Source organism: Phalangium opilio, unplaced genomic scaffold, assembly GCF_054372755.1.
Source record: "Phalangium opilio isolate 3A_F unplaced genomic scaffold, DU_Popi_V2 ptg001170l_1, whole genome shotgun sequence".
NCBI lineage: Eukaryota > Metazoa > Arthropoda > Arachnida > Opiliones > Phalangiidae > Phalangium > Phalangium opilio.
The window spans coordinates 8,911,545-8,927,151 of NW_028324255.1; the positions used below are offsets into that span (position 1 = coordinate 8,911,545).

General features: G+C 39.3%; 33 non-coding genes across 33 annotated transcripts; all 33 read left to right on the plus strand.

Moving 5' to 3' along the window:
* The first annotated feature begins 56 nt into the window (after positions 1-56).
* Positions 57-129, plus strand: TRNAE-UUC (transfer RNA glutamic acid (anticodon UUC)). Its single transcript has one exon. It is a non-coding gene; the product is annotated as a tRNA-Glu (tRNA).
* An 826-nt stretch (positions 130-955) lies between these two features.
* On the plus strand, positions 956-1,028 carry TRNAE-UUC (transfer RNA glutamic acid (anticodon UUC)). The gene has a single exon. It is a non-coding gene; the product is annotated as a tRNA-Glu (tRNA).
* Positions 1,029-1,495: 467 nt separating this feature from the next.
* Positions 1,496-1,568, plus strand: TRNAK-UUU (transfer RNA lysine (anticodon UUU)). The gene has a single exon. It is a non-coding gene; the product is annotated as a tRNA-Lys (tRNA).
* A 287-nt stretch (positions 1,569-1,855) lies between these two features.
* TRNAE-UUC (transfer RNA glutamic acid (anticodon UUC)) lies at positions 1,856-1,928 on the plus strand. The gene has a single exon. It is a non-coding gene; the product is annotated as a tRNA-Glu (tRNA).
* Positions 1,929-2,214: 286 nt separating this feature from the next.
* On the plus strand, positions 2,215-2,287 carry TRNAK-UUU (transfer RNA lysine (anticodon UUU)). Its single transcript has one exon. It is a non-coding gene; the product is annotated as a tRNA-Lys (tRNA).
* Positions 2,288-2,574: 287 nt separating this feature from the next.
* TRNAK-UUU (transfer RNA lysine (anticodon UUU)) lies at positions 2,575-2,647 on the plus strand. The gene has a single exon. It is a non-coding gene; the product is annotated as a tRNA-Lys (tRNA).
* A 287-nt stretch (positions 2,648-2,934) lies between these two features.
* Positions 2,935-3,007, plus strand: TRNAE-UUC (transfer RNA glutamic acid (anticodon UUC)). Its single transcript has one exon. It is a non-coding gene; the product is annotated as a tRNA-Glu (tRNA).
* Positions 3,008-3,833: 826 nt separating this feature from the next.
* On the plus strand, positions 3,834-3,906 carry TRNAE-UUC (transfer RNA glutamic acid (anticodon UUC)). The gene has a single exon. It is a non-coding gene; the product is annotated as a tRNA-Glu (tRNA).
* Positions 3,907-4,373: 467 nt separating this feature from the next.
* TRNAK-UUU (transfer RNA lysine (anticodon UUU)) lies at positions 4,374-4,446 on the plus strand. The gene has a single exon. It is a non-coding gene; the product is annotated as a tRNA-Lys (tRNA).
* Positions 4,447-4,733: 287 nt separating this feature from the next.
* Positions 4,734-4,806, plus strand: TRNAE-UUC (transfer RNA glutamic acid (anticodon UUC)). Its single transcript has one exon. It is a non-coding gene; the product is annotated as a tRNA-Glu (tRNA).
* Positions 4,807-5,273: 467 nt separating this feature from the next.
* On the plus strand, positions 5,274-5,346 carry TRNAK-UUU (transfer RNA lysine (anticodon UUU)). The gene has a single exon. It is a non-coding gene; the product is annotated as a tRNA-Lys (tRNA).
* Positions 5,347-5,633: 287 nt separating this feature from the next.
* On the plus strand, positions 5,634-5,706 carry TRNAE-UUC (transfer RNA glutamic acid (anticodon UUC)). Its single transcript has one exon. It is a non-coding gene; the product is annotated as a tRNA-Glu (tRNA).
* A 1,186-nt stretch (positions 5,707-6,892) lies between these two features.
* On the plus strand, positions 6,893-6,965 carry TRNAT-UGU (transfer RNA threonine (anticodon UGU)). Its single transcript has one exon. It is a non-coding gene; the product is annotated as a tRNA-Thr (tRNA).
* A 466-nt stretch (positions 6,966-7,431) lies between these two features.
* TRNAK-UUU (transfer RNA lysine (anticodon UUU)) lies at positions 7,432-7,504 on the plus strand. The gene has a single exon. It is a non-coding gene; the product is annotated as a tRNA-Lys (tRNA).
* Positions 7,505-7,611: 107 nt separating this feature from the next.
* On the plus strand, positions 7,612-7,684 carry TRNAK-UUU (transfer RNA lysine (anticodon UUU)). The gene has a single exon. It is a non-coding gene; the product is annotated as a tRNA-Lys (tRNA).
* Positions 7,685-7,972: 288 nt separating this feature from the next.
* On the plus strand, positions 7,973-8,045 carry TRNAE-UUC (transfer RNA glutamic acid (anticodon UUC)). The gene has a single exon. It is a non-coding gene; the product is annotated as a tRNA-Glu (tRNA).
* Positions 8,046-8,331: 286 nt separating this feature from the next.
* Positions 8,332-8,404, plus strand: TRNAT-UGU (transfer RNA threonine (anticodon UGU)). The gene has a single exon. It is a non-coding gene; the product is annotated as a tRNA-Thr (tRNA).
* Positions 8,405-8,510: 106 nt separating this feature from the next.
* On the plus strand, positions 8,511-8,583 carry TRNAK-UUU (transfer RNA lysine (anticodon UUU)). Its single transcript has one exon. It is a non-coding gene; the product is annotated as a tRNA-Lys (tRNA).
* A 287-nt stretch (positions 8,584-8,870) lies between these two features.
* TRNAE-UUC (transfer RNA glutamic acid (anticodon UUC)) lies at positions 8,871-8,943 on the plus strand. The gene has a single exon. It is a non-coding gene; the product is annotated as a tRNA-Glu (tRNA).
* A 286-nt stretch (positions 8,944-9,229) lies between these two features.
* TRNAK-UUU (transfer RNA lysine (anticodon UUU)) lies at positions 9,230-9,302 on the plus strand. The gene has a single exon. It is a non-coding gene; the product is annotated as a tRNA-Lys (tRNA).
* Positions 9,303-9,589: 287 nt separating this feature from the next.
* Positions 9,590-9,662, plus strand: TRNAE-UUC (transfer RNA glutamic acid (anticodon UUC)). The gene has a single exon. It is a non-coding gene; the product is annotated as a tRNA-Glu (tRNA).
* A 466-nt stretch (positions 9,663-10,128) lies between these two features.
* On the plus strand, positions 10,129-10,201 carry TRNAK-UUU (transfer RNA lysine (anticodon UUU)). Its single transcript has one exon. It is a non-coding gene; the product is annotated as a tRNA-Lys (tRNA).
* Positions 10,202-10,667: 466 nt separating this feature from the next.
* Positions 10,668-10,740, plus strand: TRNAT-UGU (transfer RNA threonine (anticodon UGU)). Its single transcript has one exon. It is a non-coding gene; the product is annotated as a tRNA-Thr (tRNA).
* A 466-nt stretch (positions 10,741-11,206) lies between these two features.
* TRNAK-UUU (transfer RNA lysine (anticodon UUU)) lies at positions 11,207-11,279 on the plus strand. The gene has a single exon. It is a non-coding gene; the product is annotated as a tRNA-Lys (tRNA).
* Positions 11,280-12,284: 1,005 nt separating this feature from the next.
* TRNAE-UUC (transfer RNA glutamic acid (anticodon UUC)) lies at positions 12,285-12,357 on the plus strand. Its single transcript has one exon. It is a non-coding gene; the product is annotated as a tRNA-Glu (tRNA).
* A 287-nt stretch (positions 12,358-12,644) lies between these two features.
* TRNAK-UUU (transfer RNA lysine (anticodon UUU)) lies at positions 12,645-12,717 on the plus strand. The gene has a single exon. It is a non-coding gene; the product is annotated as a tRNA-Lys (tRNA).
* A 467-nt stretch (positions 12,718-13,184) lies between these two features.
* TRNAK-UUU (transfer RNA lysine (anticodon UUU)) lies at positions 13,185-13,257 on the plus strand. The gene has a single exon. It is a non-coding gene; the product is annotated as a tRNA-Lys (tRNA).
* A 107-nt stretch (positions 13,258-13,364) lies between these two features.
* Positions 13,365-13,437, plus strand: TRNAK-UUU (transfer RNA lysine (anticodon UUU)). Its single transcript has one exon. It is a non-coding gene; the product is annotated as a tRNA-Lys (tRNA).
* Positions 13,438-13,903: 466 nt separating this feature from the next.
* TRNAK-UUU (transfer RNA lysine (anticodon UUU)) lies at positions 13,904-13,976 on the plus strand. The gene has a single exon. It is a non-coding gene; the product is annotated as a tRNA-Lys (tRNA).
* Positions 13,977-14,263: 287 nt separating this feature from the next.
* TRNAK-UUU (transfer RNA lysine (anticodon UUU)) lies at positions 14,264-14,336 on the plus strand. Its single transcript has one exon. It is a non-coding gene; the product is annotated as a tRNA-Lys (tRNA).
* A 106-nt stretch (positions 14,337-14,442) lies between these two features.
* On the plus strand, positions 14,443-14,515 carry TRNAK-UUU (transfer RNA lysine (anticodon UUU)). The gene has a single exon. It is a non-coding gene; the product is annotated as a tRNA-Lys (tRNA).
* Positions 14,516-14,802: 287 nt separating this feature from the next.
* TRNAE-UUC (transfer RNA glutamic acid (anticodon UUC)) lies at positions 14,803-14,875 on the plus strand. Its single transcript has one exon. It is a non-coding gene; the product is annotated as a tRNA-Glu (tRNA).
* A 287-nt stretch (positions 14,876-15,162) lies between these two features.
* TRNAK-UUU (transfer RNA lysine (anticodon UUU)) lies at positions 15,163-15,235 on the plus strand. The gene has a single exon. It is a non-coding gene; the product is annotated as a tRNA-Lys (tRNA).
* The last annotated feature ends 372 nt before the right edge of the window (positions 15,236-15,607 follow it).

Below are 15,607 nucleotides of genomic sequence, written 5' to 3' on the forward strand. Positions count from 1 at the left end.
CCAGTAAAATTATTTAAATTCTAATCCTAATTATTACGGGAGTTCATTTCGTTTCAGCCCGGATAGCGCAGTCGGTAGAGCGTTAAGCCTTCAACCTAACGGTCCAGGGTTCGAGTCCCTGTTCGGGCGACTCTGTTTTTGAAGAATCATCAATAATTTAAACTTCAGATCGTTTCACTTTCAATAAATTTATGTAAATTCTCATTCCAATTATTACGGGAGTTCACCTCGCTTGAGCGCGGATAGTTCAGTCGGTAGAGCGTTAGGCTTTTAACCTAACGGTTAAGGGTTCGAGTCCCTGTTTGGGCGACTCTGTTTTTAAAGAATCAACAATATTTTAAACTTTAGATCACTTAATTTCCAGTAAAATTATTTAAATTCTAATCCCAATTATTACGGGAGTTCATATCGTTTCAGACCGGATAGCTCAGTCGGTAGAGCGTTAGGCTTTTAAGCTAGGGGTCCAGGGTTCGAGTCCCTGTTCGGGCGATTCGTTTTTTGAACATTCATAAACATTTGAACTTCAGATCATTTCACTTTCAATAAATTTATGTAAATTCTATTTCCAATTTTTACGGGAGTTCACCTCGCTTGAGCCCGGATAGCTCAGTCTGTAGAGCGTTAGGCTTTTAACCTAACGGTTAAGGGTTCGAGTCCCTGTTTGGGCGACTCTGTTTTTAAAGAATCATCAGTAATTTAAACTTCAGATCACTTAATTTCCAGTAAAATTATTTAAATTCTAATCCCAATTATTACGGGAGTTCATGTCGTTTCAGCCCGGATCGCTCAGTCGGTAGAGCGTTAGGCTTTTAACCTAACGGTTAAAGGTTCGAGTCCCTGTTTGGGCTACTCTGTTTTTAAAGAATCATCAATAATTTAAACTTCAGATCACTTAATTTCCAGTAAAATTATTTAAATTCTAATCCCAATTATTACGGGAATTCATGTCGTTTCAGCCCGGATCGCTCAGTCGGTAGAGCGTTAAGCCTTCAACCTAACGGTCCAGGGTTCGAGTCCCTGTTCGGGCGACTCTGTTTTTGAAGAATCATCAATAATTTAAACTTCAGATCGTTTCACTTTCAAAAAATTTATGTAAATTCTAATTCCAATTTTTACGGGAGTTCACCTCGCTTGAGCCCGGATAGCTCAGTCGGTTGAGCGTTAGGCTTTTAACCTATCGGTTAAGGGTTCGAGTCCCTGTTTGGGCGACTCTCTTTTTAAAGAATTATCAATAATTTAAACTTCAGATCACTTAATTTCCAGTAAAATTATTTAAATTCTAATCCCAATTATTACGGGAGTTCGTGTCGTTTCAGCCCGGATCGCTCTGTCGGTAGAGCGTTAAGCCTTCAACCTAACGGTCCAGGGTTCGCGTCCCTGTTCGGGCGACTCTGTTTTTGAAGAATCATCAATAATTTAAACCTCAGATCATTTAATTTCCAGTAAAATAATTTAAATTCTAATCCTAATTATTACGGGAGTTCACCTCGCTTGAGCCCGGATAGCTCAGTCGGTAGAGCGTTAGGCTTTTAACCTAACGGTTAAGGGTTCGAGTCCCTGTTTGGGCGACTCTGCTTTTAAAGAATCATCAATAACTTAAACTTCAGATCACTTAATTTCCAGTAAAATTATTTAAATTCTAATCCCAATTATTACGGGAGTTCATGTCGTTTCAGCCCAGATCGCTCAGTCGGTAGAGCGTTAAGCCTTCAACGTAACGGTCCAGGGTTAGCTTCCCTGTTCGGGCGACTCTGTTTTTGAAGAATCATCAATAATTTAAACTTCAGATCATTTAATTTCCAGTAAAATAATTTAAATTCTAATCCTAATTATTACGGGAGTTCATTTCGTTTCAGCCTGGATAGCTCAGTCGGTAGAGCGTTAAGCCTTCAACCTAACGGTCCAGGATTCGAGTCCCTGTTCGGGCGACTCTGTTTTTGAAGAATCATCAATAATTTAAACTTCAGATCACTTAATTTCCAGTAAAATTATTTAAATTCTAATCCCAATTATTACGGGAGTTCATATCGTTTCATCCCGGATAGCTCAGTCGGTAGAGCGTTAGGCTTTTAAGTAAACGGTCCAGGGTTCGAGTCCCTGTTCGGGCGATTCGTTTTTTGAACATTCATAAACATTTGAACTTCAGATAATTTCACTTTCAATAAATTTATGTAAATTCTAATTCCAATTTTTACGGGAGTTCACCTCGCTTGAGCCCGGATAGCTCAGTCGGTAGAGCGTTAGGCTTTTAACCTAACGGTTAAGGGTTCGAGTCCCTGTTTGGGCGACTCTCTTTTTAAAGAATTATCAATAATTTAAACTTCAGATCACTTAATTTCCAGTAAAATTATTTAAATTCTAATCCCAATTATTACGGGAGTTCATGTCGTTTCAGCCCGGATCGCTCTGTCGGTAGAGCGTTAAGCCTTCAACCTAACGGTCCAGGGTTCGCGTCAATGTTCGGGCGACTCTGTTTTTGAAGAATCATCAATAATTTAAACCTCAGATCATTTAATTTCCAGTAAAATAATTTAAATTCTAATCCTAATTATTACGGGAGTTCACCTAGCTTGAGCCCGGATAGCTCAGTCGGTAGAGCGTTAGGCTTTTAACCTAACGGTTAAGGGTTCGAGTCCCTGTTTGGGCGACTCTGTTTTTAAAGAATTATCAATAATTTAAACTTCAGATCACTTAATTTCCAGTAAAATTATTTAAATTCTAATCCCAATTATTACGGGAGTTCATGTCGTTTCAGCCCGGATCGCTCAGTCGGTAGAGCGTTAAGCCTTCAACCTAACGGTCCAGGGTTCGCGTCCCTGTTCGGGCGACTCTGTTTTTGAAGAATCATCAATAATTTAAACCTCAGATCATTTAATTTCCAGTAAAATAATTTAAATTCTAATCCTAATTATTACGGGAGTTCATTTCGTTTCAGCCCGGATAGCGCAGTCGGTAGAGCGTTAAGCCTTCAACCTAACGGTCCAGGGTTCGAGTCCCTGTTCGGGCGACTCTGTTTTTGAAGAATCATCAATAATTTAAACTTCAGATCGTTTCACTTTCAATAAATTTATGTAAATTCTCATTCCAATTATTACGGGAGTTCACCTCGCTTGAGCGCGGATAGTTCAGTCGGTAGAGCGTTAGGCTTTTAACCTAACGGTTAAGGGTTCGAGTCCCTGTTTGGGCGACTCTGTTTTTAAAGAATCATCAATATTTTAAACTTTAGATCACTTAATTTCCAGTAAAATTATTTAAATTCTAATCCCAATTATTACGGGAGTTCATATCGTTTCAGACCGGATAGCTCAGTCGGTAGAGCGTTAGGCTTTTAAGCTAGGGGTCCAGGGTTCGAGTCCCTGTTCGGGCGATTCGTTTTTTGAACATTCATAAACATTTGAACTTCAGATCATTTCACTTTCAATAAATTTATGTAAATTCTATTTCCAATTTTTACGGGAGTTCACCTCGCTTGAGCCCGGATAGCTCAGTCTGTAGAGCGTTAGGCTTTTAACCTAACGGTTAAGGGTTCGAGTCCCTGTTTGGGCGACTCTGTTTTTAAAGAATCATCAGTAATTTAAACTTCAGATCACTTAATTTCCAGTAAAATTATTTAAATTCTAATCCCAATTATTACGGGAGTTCATGTCGTTTCAGCCCGGATCGCTCAGTCGGTAGAGCGTTAGGCTTTTAACCTAACGGTTAAAGGTTCGAGTCCCTGTTTGGGCTACTCTGTTTTTAAAGAATCATCAATAATTTAAACTTCAGATCACTTAATTTCCAGTAAAATTATTTAAATTCTAATCCCAATTATTACGGGAGTTCATGTCGTTTCAGCCCGGATCGCTCAGTCGGTAGAGCGTTAAGCCTTCAACCTAACGGTCCAGGGTTCGAGTCCCTGTTCGGGCGACTCTGTTTTTGAAGAATCATCAATAATTTAAACTTCAGATCGTTTCACTTTCAAAAAATTTATGTAAATTCTAATTCCAATTTTTACGGGAGTTCACCTCGCTTGAGCCCGGATAGCTCAGTCGGTAGAGCGTTAGGCTTTTAACCTATCGGTTAAGGGTTCGAGTCCCTGTTTGGGCGACTCTCTTTTTAAAGAATTATCAATAATTTAAACTTCAGATCACTTAATTTCCAGTAAAATTATTTAAATTCTAATCCCAATTATTACGGGAGTTCATGTCGTTTCAGCCCGGATCGCTCTGTCGGTAGAGCGTTAAGCCTTCAACCTAACGGTCCAGGGTTCGCGTCCCTGTTCGGGCGACTCTGTTTTTGAAGAATCATCAATAATTTAAACCTCAGATCATTTAATTTCCAGTAAAATAATTTAAATTCTAATCCTAATTATTACGGGAGTTCACCTAGCTTGAGCCCGGATAGCTCAGTCGGTAGAGCGTTAGGCTTTTAACCTAACGGTTAAGGGTTCGAGTCCCTGTTTGGGCGACTCTGTTTTTAAAGAATTATCAATAATTTAAACTTCAGATCACTTAATTTCCAGTAAAATTATTTAAATTCTAATCCCAATTATTACGGGAGTTCATGTCGTTTCAGCCCGGATCGCTCAGTCGGTAGAGCGTTAAGCCTTCAACCTAACGGTCCAGGGTTCGCGTCCCTGTTCGGGCGACTCTGTTTTTGAAGAATCATCAATAATTTAAACCTCAGATCATTTAATTTCCAGTAAAATAATTTAAATTCTAATCCTAATTATTACGGGAGTTCATTTCGTTTCAGCCCGGATAGCGCAGTCGGTAGAGCGTTAAGCCTTCAACCTAACGGTCCAGGGTTCGAGTCCCTGTTCGGGCGACTCTGTTTTTGAAGAATCATCAATAATTTAAACTTCAGATCGTTTCACTTTCAATAAATTTATGTAAATTCTCATTCCAATTATTACGGGAGTTCACCTCGCTTGAGCGCGGATAGTTCAGTCGGTAGAGCGTTAGGCTTTTAACCTAACGGTTAAGGGTTCGAGTCCCTGTTTGGGCGACTCTGTTTTTAAAGAATCATCAATATTTTAAACTTTAGATCACTTAATTTCCAGTAAAATTATTTAAATTCTAATCCCAATTATTACGGGAGTTCATGTCGTTTCAGCCCAGATCGCTCAGTCGGTAGAGCGTTAAGCCTTCAACGTAACGGTCCAGGGTTAGCTTCCCTGTTCGGGCGACTCTGTTTTTGAAGAATCATCAATAATTTAAACCTCAGATCATTTAATTTCCAGTAAAATAATTTAAATTCTAATCCTAATTATTACGGGAGTTCACCTAGCTTGAGCCCGGATAGCTCAGTCGGTAGAGCGTTAGGCTTTTAACCTAACGGTTAAGGGTTCGAGTCCCTGTTTGGGCGACTCTGTTTTTAAAGAATTATCAATAATTTAAACTTCAGATCACTTAATTTCCAGTAAAATTATTTAAATTCTAATCCCAATTATTACGGGAGTTCATGTCGTTTCAGCCCAGATCGCTCAGTCGGTAGAGCGTTAAGCCTTCAACGTAACGGTCCAGGGTTAGCTTCCCTGTTCGGGCGACTCTGTTTTTGAAGAATCATCAATAATTTAAACTTCAGATCATTTAATTTCCAGTAAAATAATTTAAATTCTAATCCTAATTATTACGGGAGTTCATTTCGTTTCAGCCCGGATAGCTCAGTCGGTAGAGCGTTAAGCCTTCAACCTAACGGTCCAGGATTCGAGTCCCTGTTCGGGCGACTCTGTTTTTGAAGAATCATCAATAATTTAAACTTCAGATCACTTAATTTCCAGTAAAATTATTTAAATTCTAATCCCAATTATTACGGGAGTTCATATCGTTTCATCGCGGATAGCTCAGTCGGTAGAGCGTTAGGCTTTTAAGTAAACGGTCCAGGGTTCGAGTCCCTGTTCGGGCGATTCGTTTTTTGAACATTCATAAACATTTGAACTTCAGATAATTTCACTTTCAATAAATTTATGTAAATTCTAATTCCAATTTTTACGGGAGTTCACCTCGCTTGAGCCCGGATAGCTCAGTCGGTAGAGCGTTATTCTTTTAACCTAACGGTTAAGGGTTCGAGTCCCTGTTTGGGCGACTCTCTTTTTAAAGAATTATCAATAATTTAAACTTCAGATCACTTAATTTCCAGTAAAATTATTTAAATTCTAATCCCAATTATTACGGGAGTTCATGTCGTTTCAGCCCGGATCGCTCTGTCGGTAGAGCGTTAAGCCTTCAACCTAACGGTCCAGGGTTCGCGTCCCTGTTCGGGCGACTCTGTTTTTGAAGAATCATCAATAATTTAAACCTCAGATCATTTAATTTCCAGTAAAATAATTTAAATTCTAATCCTAATTATTACGGGAGTTCACCTAGCTTGAGCCCGGATAGCTCAGTCGGTAGAGCGTTAGGCTTTTAACCTAACGGTTAAGGGTTCGAGTCCCAGTTTGGGCGACTCTCTTTTTAAAGAATTATCAATAATTTAAACTTCAGATCACTTAATTTCCAGTAAAATTATTTAAATTCTAATCCCAATTATTACGGGAGTTCATGTCGTTTCAGCCCGGATCGCTCAGTCGGTAGAGCGTTAAGCCTTCAACCTAACGGTCCAGGGTTCGCGTCCCTGTTCGTGCGACTCTGTTTTTGAAGAATCATCAATAATTTAAACCTCAGATCATTTAATTTCCAGTAAAATAATTTAAATTCTAATCCTAATTATTACGGGAGTTCATTTCGTTTCAGCCCGGATAGCGCAGTCGGTAGAGTGTTAAGCCTTCAACCTAACGGTCCAGGGTTCGAGTCCCTGTTCGGGCGACTCTGTTTTTGAAGAATCATCAATAATTTAAACTTCAGATCGTTTCACTTTCAATAAATTTATGAAAATTCTAATCCCAATAATTACGGGAGTTCACCTCGCTTGAGCCCGGATAGGTCAGTCGGTAGAGCGTTAGGCTTGTAACCTAACGGTCCAGGGTTCGAGTCCCTGATCGGACAATTCTGTTTTTAAAGAATCATCAATAATTTAAACTTCAGATCGTTTACCTTTCAATAAATTTATGAAAATTCTAATTCCAATTTTTACGGGAGTTCACCTCGCTTGAGCCCGGATAGCTCAGTCGGTAGAGCGTTAGGCTTTTAACGTAACGGTTAAGGGTTCGAATCCCTGTTTGGGCGACTCTGTTTTTAAAGAATCATCAATAATTTAAACTTCAGATCACTTAATTTGCAGTAAAATTATTTAAATTCTAATCCCAATTATTACGGGAGTTCATTTCGTTTAAGGCCGGATAGCTCAGTCGGTAGAGTGTTAGGCTTTTAACCTAACGGTCCAGGGTTCGAGTACCTGTTCGGGCGATTCACTTTTTGAACATTCATAAAAATTTGAACTTCATATCATTTCTCTTGGAGTAAAATTATGTAAATTCTAATTCCAATTATTACGGGAGTTCACCTCGCTTTAGCCCGGATAGCTCAGTCGGTAGAGCGTTAGGCTTTTAACCTAACGGCCCAGGGTTCGAGTCCCTGATCGGACGATTCTGTTTTTAAAGAATCATCAATAATTTAAACTTCAGATCGTTTACCTTTCAATAAATTTATGTAAATTCTAATTCCAATTTTTACGGGAGTTCACCTCGCTTGAGCCCGGATAGCTCAGTCGGTAGAGCGTTAGGCTTTTAACCTAACGGTTAAGGGTTCGAGTCCCTGTTTGGGCGACTCTGTTTTTAAAGAATCATCAATAATTTAAACTTCAGATCACTTAATTTCCAGTTAAATTATTTAAATTCTAATCCCAATTATTACGGGAGTTCATGTCGTTTCAGCCCGGATCGCTCAGTCGGTAGAGCGTTAAGCCTTCAACCTAACGGTCCAGGGTTCGCGCCCCTGTTCGGGCGACTCTGTTTTTGAAGAATCATCAATAATTTAAACTTCAGATCATTTAATTTCCAGTAAAAATAATTAAAATTCTAATCCTAATTATTACGGGAGTTCATTTCGTTTCAGCCCGGATAGCTCAGTCGGTAGAGCGTTAAGCCTTCAACCTAACGGTCCAGGGTTCCAGTCCCTGTTCGGGCGACTCTGTTTTTGAAGAATCGTCAATAATTTAAACTTCAGATCACTTAATTTCCAGTAAAATTATTTAAATTCTAATCCCAATTATTACGGGAGTTCATTTCGTTTCAGGCCGGATAGCTCAGTCGGTAGAGTGTTAGGCTTTTAACCTAACGGTCCAGGGTTCGAGTACCTGTTCGGGCGATTCACTTTTTGAACATTCATAAAAATTTGAACTTCATATCATTTCTCTTGGAGTAAAATTATGTAAATTCTAATTCCAATTATTACGGGAGTTCACCTCGCTTGAGCCCGGATAGCTCAGTCGGTAGAGCGTTAGGCTTGTAACCTAACGGTCCAGAGTTCTAGTCCCTGTTCGGGCGATTCGTTTTTTGAACATTCATAAACATTTAAACTTCAGATCATTTCACTTTCAATAAATTTATGTAAATTCTAATTCCAATTTTTACGGGAGTTCACCTCGCTTGAGCCCGGATAGCTCAGTCGGTAGAGCGTTAGGCTTTTAACCTAACGGTTAAGGGTTCGAGTCCCTGTTTGGGCGACTCTGTTTTTAAAGAATCATCAATAACTTAAACTTCAGATCACTTAATTTCCAGTAAAACTATTTAAATTCTAATCCCAATTATTACGGGAGTTCATGTCGTTTCAGCCCAGATCGCTCAGTCGGTAGAGCGTTAAGCCTTCAACGTAACGGTCCAGGGTTCGCTTCCCTGTTCGGGCGACTCTGTTTTTGAAGAATCATCAATAATTTAAACTTCAGATCATTTAATTTCCAGTAAAATAATTTAAATTCTAATCCTAATTATTACGGGAGTTCATTTCGTTTCAGCCCGGATAGCTCAGTCGGTAGAGCGTTAAGCCTTCAACCTAACGGTCCAGGGTTCGAGTCCCTGTTCGGGCGACTCTGTTTTTGAAGAATCATCAATAATTTAAACTTCAGATCACTTAATTTCCAGTAAAATTATTTAAATTCTAATCCCAATTATTACGGGAGTTCATATCGTTTCAGCCCGGATAGCTCAGTCGGTAGAGCGTTAGGCTTTTAAGTAAACGGTCCAGGGTTCGAGTCCCTGTTCGGGCGATTCGTTTTTTGAACATTCATAAACATTTGAACTTCAGATCATTTCACTTTCAATAAATTTATGTAAATTCTAATTCCAATTTTTACGGGAGTTCAACTCGCTTGAGCCCGGATAGCTCAGTCGGTAGAGCGTTAGGCTTTTAACCTAACGGTTAAGGGTTCGAGTCCCTGTTTGGGCGACTCTCTCTTTAAAGAATTATCAATAATTTAAACTTCAGATCACTTAATTTCCAGTAAATTTATTTTAATTCTAATCCCAATTATTACGGGAGTTCATGTCGTTTCAGCCCGGATCGCTCAGTCGGTAGAGCGTTAAGCCTTCAACGTAACGGTCCAGGGTTCGCGTCCCTGTTCGGGCGACTCTGTTTTTGAAGAATCATCAATAATTTAAACCTCAGATCATTTAATTTCCAGTAAAATAATTTAAATTCTAATCCTAATTATTACGGGAGTTCATTTCGTTCCAGCCCGGATAGCGCAGTCGGTAGAGCGTTAAGCCTTCAACCTAACGGTCCAGGGTTCGAGTCCCTGTTCGGGCGACTCTGTTTTTGAAGAATCATCAATAATTTAAACTTCAGATCGTTTCACTTTCAATAAATTTATGTAAATTCTAATTCCAATTATTACGGGAGTTCACCTCGCTTGAGCGCGGATAGCTCAGTCGGTAGAGCGTTAGGCTTTTAACCTAAGGGTTAAGGGTTCGAGTCCCTGTTTGGGCGACTCTGTTTTTAAAGAATCATCAATAATTTAAACTTCAGATCACTTAATTTGCAGTAAAATTATTTAAATTCTAATCCCAATTATTACGGGAGTTCATTTCGTTTAAGGCCGGATAGCTCAGTCGGTAGAGTGTTAGGCTTTTAACCTAACGGTCCAGGGTTCGAGTACCTGTTCGGGCGATTCACTTTTTGAACATTCATAAAAATTTGAACTTCATATCATTTCTCTTGGAGTAAAATTATGTAAATTCTAATTCCAATTATTACGGGAGTTCACCTCGCTTTAGCCCGGATAGCTCAGTCGGTAGAGCGTTAGGCTTTTAACCTAACGGCCCAGGGTTCGAGTCCCTGATCGGACGATTCTGTTTTTAAAGAATCATCAATAATTTAAACTTCAGATCGTTTCACTTTCAATAAATTTATGTAAATTTAATTCCAATTATTACGGGAGTTCACCTCGCTTGAGCGCGGATAGCTCAGTCGGTAGAGCGTTAGGCTTTTAACCTAACGGTTAAGGGTTCGCGTCCCTGTTCGTGCGACTCTGTTTTTGAAGAATCATCAATAATTTAAACCTCAGATCATTTAATTTCCAGTAAAATAATTTAAATTCTAATCCTAATTATTACGGGAGTTCATTTCGTTTCAGCCCGGATAGCGCAGTCGGTAGAGTGTTAAGCCTTCAACCTAACGGTCCAGGGTTCGAGTCCCTGTTCGGGCGACTCTGTTTTTGAAGAATCATCAATAATTTAAACTTCAGATCGTTTCACTTTCAATAAATTTATGAAAATTCTAATCCCAATAATTACGGGAGTTCACCTCGCTTGAGCCCGGATAGGTCAGTCGGTAGAGCGTTAGGCTTGTAACCTAACGGTCCAGGGTTCGAGTCCCTGATCGGACAATTCTGTTTTTAAAGAATCATCAATAATTTAAACTTCAGATCGTTTACCTTTCAATAAATTTATGAAAATTCTAATTCCAATTTTTACGGGAGTTCACCTCGCTTGAGCCCGGATAGCTCAGTCGGTAGAGCGTTAGGCTTTTAACGTAACGGTTAAGGGTTCGAATCCCTGTTTGGGCGACTCTGTTTTTAAAGAATCATCAATAATTTAAACTTCAGATCACTTAATTTGCAGTAAAATTATTTAAATTCTAATCCCAATTATTACGGGAGTTCATTTCGTTTAAGGCCGGATAGCTCAGTCGGTAGAGTGTTAGGCTTTTAACCTAACGGTCCAGGGTTCGAGTACCTGTTCGGGCGATTCACTTTTTGAACATTCATAAAAATTTGAACTTCATATCATTTCTCTTGGAGTAAAATTATGTAAATTCTAATTCCAATTATTACGGGAGTTCACCTCGCTTTAGCCCGGATAGCTCAGTCGGTAGAGCGTTAGGCTTTTAACCTAACGGCCCAGGGTTCGAGTCCCTGATCGGACGATTCTGTTTTTAAAGAATCATCAATAATTTAAACTTCAGATCGTTTCACTTTCAATAAATTTATGTAAATTTAATTCCAATTATTACGGGAGTTCACCTCGCTTGAGCGCGGATAGCTCAGTCGGTAGAGCGTTAGGCTTTTAACCTAACGGTTAAGGGTTCGAGTCCCTGTTCGGGCGACTCTGTTTTTGAAGAATCGTCAATAATTTAAACTTCAGATCGTTTCACTTTCAATAAATTTATGTAAATTCTAATTCCAATTATTACGGGAGTTCACCTCGCTTGAGCGCGGATAGCTCAGTCGGTAGAGCGTTAGGCTTTTAACCTAACGGTTAAGAGTTCGAGTCCCTGTTTGGGCGACTCTGTTTTTAAAGAATCATCAATATTTTAAACTTTAGATCACTTAATTTCCAGTAAAATTATTTAAATTCTAATCCCAATTATTACGGGAGTTCATATCGTTTCAGCCCGGATATCTCAGTCGGTAGAGCGTTAGGCTTTTAAGCTAACGGTCCAGGGTTCGAGTCCCTGTTCGGGCGATTCGTTTTTTGAACATTCATAAACATTTGAACTTCAGATCATTTCACTTTCAATAAATTTATGTAAATTCTAATTCCAATTTTTACGGGAATTCACCTCGCTTGAGCCCGGATAGCTCAGTCGGTAGAGCGTTAGGCTTTTAACCTAACGGTTAAGGGTTCCAGTCCCTGTTTGGGCGACTCTGTTTTTAAAGAATCATCAGTAATTTAAACTTCAGATCACTTAATTTCCAGTAAAATTATTTAAATTCTAATCCCAATTATTACGGGAGTTCATATCGTTTCAGCCCGGATCGCTCAGTCGGTAGAGCGTTAAGCCTTCAACCTAACGGTCCAGGGTTCGCGTCCCTGTTCGGGCGACTCTGTTTTTGAAGAATCATCAATAATTTAAACTTCAGATCATTTAATTTCCAGTAAAATAATTTAAATTCTAATCCTAATTATTACGGGAGTTCATTTCGTTTCAGCCCGGATAGCTCAGTCGGTAGAGCGTTAAGCCTTCAACCTAACGGTCCAGGGTTCGAGTCCCTGTTCGGGCGACTCTGTTTTTGAAGAATCGTCAATAATTTAAACTTCAGATCGTTTCACTTTCAATAAATTTATGTAAATTCTAATTCCAATTATTACGGGAGTTCACATCGCTTGAGCGCGGATAGCTCAGTCGGTAGAGCGTTAGGCTTTTAACCTAACGGTTAAGGGTTCGAGTCCCTGTTTGGGCGACTCTGTTTTTAAAGAATCATCAATATTTTAAACTTTAGATCACTTAATTTCCACTAAAATTATTTAAATTCTAATCCCAATTATTACGGGAGTTCACCACGCTTGAGCCCGGATAGCTCAGTCGGTAGAGCGTTAGGCTTTTAACCTAACGGTTAAGGGTTCGAGTCCCTGTTTGGGCGACTCTGTTTTTAAAGAATCATCAATAATTTAAACTTCAGATCACTTAATTTCCAGTAAAATTATTTAAATTCTAATCCCAATTATTACGGGAGTTCATGTCGTTTCAGCCCGGATCGCTCAGTCGGTAGAGCGTTAAGCCTTCAACCTAACGGTCCAGGGTTCGAGTCCCTGATCGGGCGACTCTGTTTTTGAAGAATCATCAATAATTTAAACTTCAGATCGTTTCACTTTCAATAAATTTATGTAAATTCTAATTCCAATTATTACGGGAGTTCACCTCGCTTGAGCGCGGATAGCTCAGTCGGTAGAGAGTTAGGCTTTTAACCTAACGGTTAAGGGTTCGAGTCCCTGTTTGGGCGACTCTGTTTTTAAAGAATCATCAATATTTTAAACTTTAGATCACTTAATTTCCACTAAAATTATTTAAATTCTAATCCCAATTATTACGGGAGTTCACCTCGCTTGAGCCCGGATAGCTCAGTCGGTAGAGCGTTAGGCTTTTAACCTAACGGTTAAGGGTTCGAGTCCCTGTTTGGGCGACTCTGTTTTTAAATAATCATCAATATTTTAAACTTTAGATCACTTAATTTCCAGGAAAATTATTTAAATTCTAATCCCAATTATTACGGGAGTTCACCTCGCTTGAGCCCGGATAGCTCAGTCGGTAGAGCGTTAGGCTTTTAACCTAACGGTTAAGGGTTCGAGTCCCTGTTTGGGCGACTCTGTTTTTAAAGAATCATCAATAATTTAAACTTCAGATCACTTTATTTCCAGTAAAATTATTTAAATTCTAATCCCAATTATTACGGGAGTTCATGTCGTTCCAGCCCGGATCGCTCAGTCGGTAGAGCGTTAGGCTTTTAACCTAACGGCCCAATGTTCGAGTCCCTGTTCGGGCGACTCTGTTTTTGAAGAATCGTCAATAATTTAAACTTCAGATCGTTTCACTTTCAATAAATTTATGTAAATTCTAATTCCAATTATTACGGGAGTTCACCTCGCTTGAGCGCGGATAGCTCAGTCGGTAGAGCGTTAGGCTTTTAAGTAAACGGTCCAGGGTTCGAGTCCCTGTTCGGGCGATTCGTTTTTTGAACATTCATAAACATTTGAACTTCAGATCATTTCACTTTCAATAAATTTATGTAAATTCTAATTCCAATTTTTACGGGAGTTCACCTCGCTTGAGCCCGGATAGCTCAGTCGGTAGAGCGTTAGGCTTTTAACCTAACGGTTAAGGGTTCGAGTCCCTGTTCGGGCGACTCTGTTTTTGAAGAATCATCAATAATTTAAACTTCAGATCGTTTCACTTTCAATAAATTTATGTAAATTCTAATTCCAATTATTACGGGAGTTCACCTCGCTTGAGCGCGGATAGCTCAGTCGGTAGAGCGTTAGGCTTTTAACCTAAGGGTTAAGGGTTCGAGTCCCTGTTTGGGCGACTCTGTTTTTAAAGAATCATCAATATTTTAAACTTTAGATCACTTAATTTCCAGTAAAATTATTTAAATTCTAATCCCAATTATTACGGGAGTTCATATCGTTTCAGCCCGGATAGCTCAGTCGGTAGAGCGTTAGGCTTTTAAGCTAACGGTCCAGGGTTCGAGTCCCTGTTCGGGCGATTCGTTTTTTGAACATTCTTAAACATTTGAACTTCAGATCATTTCACTTTCAATAAATTTATGTAAATTCTAATTCCAATTTTTACGGGAATTCACCTCGCTTGAGCCCGGATAGCTCAGTCGGTAGAGCGTTAGGCTTTTAACCTAACGGTTAAGGGTTCGAGTCCCTGTTTGGGCGACTCTGTTTTTAAAGAATCATCAGTAATTTAAACTTCAGATCACTTAATTTCCAGTAAAATTATTTAAATTCTAATCCCAATTATTACGGGAGTTCATGCCGTTTCAGCCCGGATCGCTCAGTAGGTAGAGCGTTAAGCCTTCAACCTAACGGTCCAGGGTTCGCGTCCCTGTTCGGGCGACTCTGTTTTTGAAGAATCATCAATAATTTAAACTTCAGATCATTTAATTTCCAGTAAAATAATTTAAATTCTAATCCTAATTATTACGGGAGTTCATTTCGTTTCAGCCCGGATAGCTCAGTCGGTAGAGCGTTAAGCCTTCAACCTAACGGTCCAGGGTTCGAGTCCCTGTTCGGGCGACTCTGTTTTTGAAGAATCGTCAATAATTTAAACTTCAGATCGTTTCACTTTCAATAAATTTATGTAAATTCTAATTCCAATTATTACGGGAGTTCACCTCGCTTGAGCGCGGATAGCTCAGTCGGTAGAGCGTTAGGCTTTTAACCTAACGGTTAAGGGTTCGAGTCCCTGTTTGGGCGACTCTGTTTTTAAAGAATCATCAATATTTTAAACTTTAGATCACTTAATTTCCACTAAAATTATTTAAATTCTAATCCCAATTATTACGGGAGTTCACCACGCTTGAGCCCGGATAGCTCAGTCGGTAGAGCGTTAGGCTTTTAACCTAACGGTTAAGGGTTCGAGTCCCTGTTTGGGCGACTCTGTTTTTAAAGAATCATCAATAATTTAAACTTCAGATCACTTAATTTCCAGTAAAATTATTTAAATTCTAATCCCAATTATTACGGGAGTTCATGTCGTTTCAGCCCGGATCGCTCAGTCGGTAGAGCGTTAGGCTTTTAACCTAACGGCCCAATGTTCGAGTCCCTGTTCGGGCGACTCTGTTTTTGAAGAATCGTCAATAATTTAAACTTCAGATCGTTTCACTTTCAATAAATTTATGTAAATTCTAATTCCAATTATTACGGGAGTTCACCTCGCTTGAGCGCGGATAGCTCAGTCGGTAGAGCGTTAGGCTTTTAAGTAAACGGTCCAGGGTTCGAGTCCCTGTTCGGGCGATTCGTTTTTTG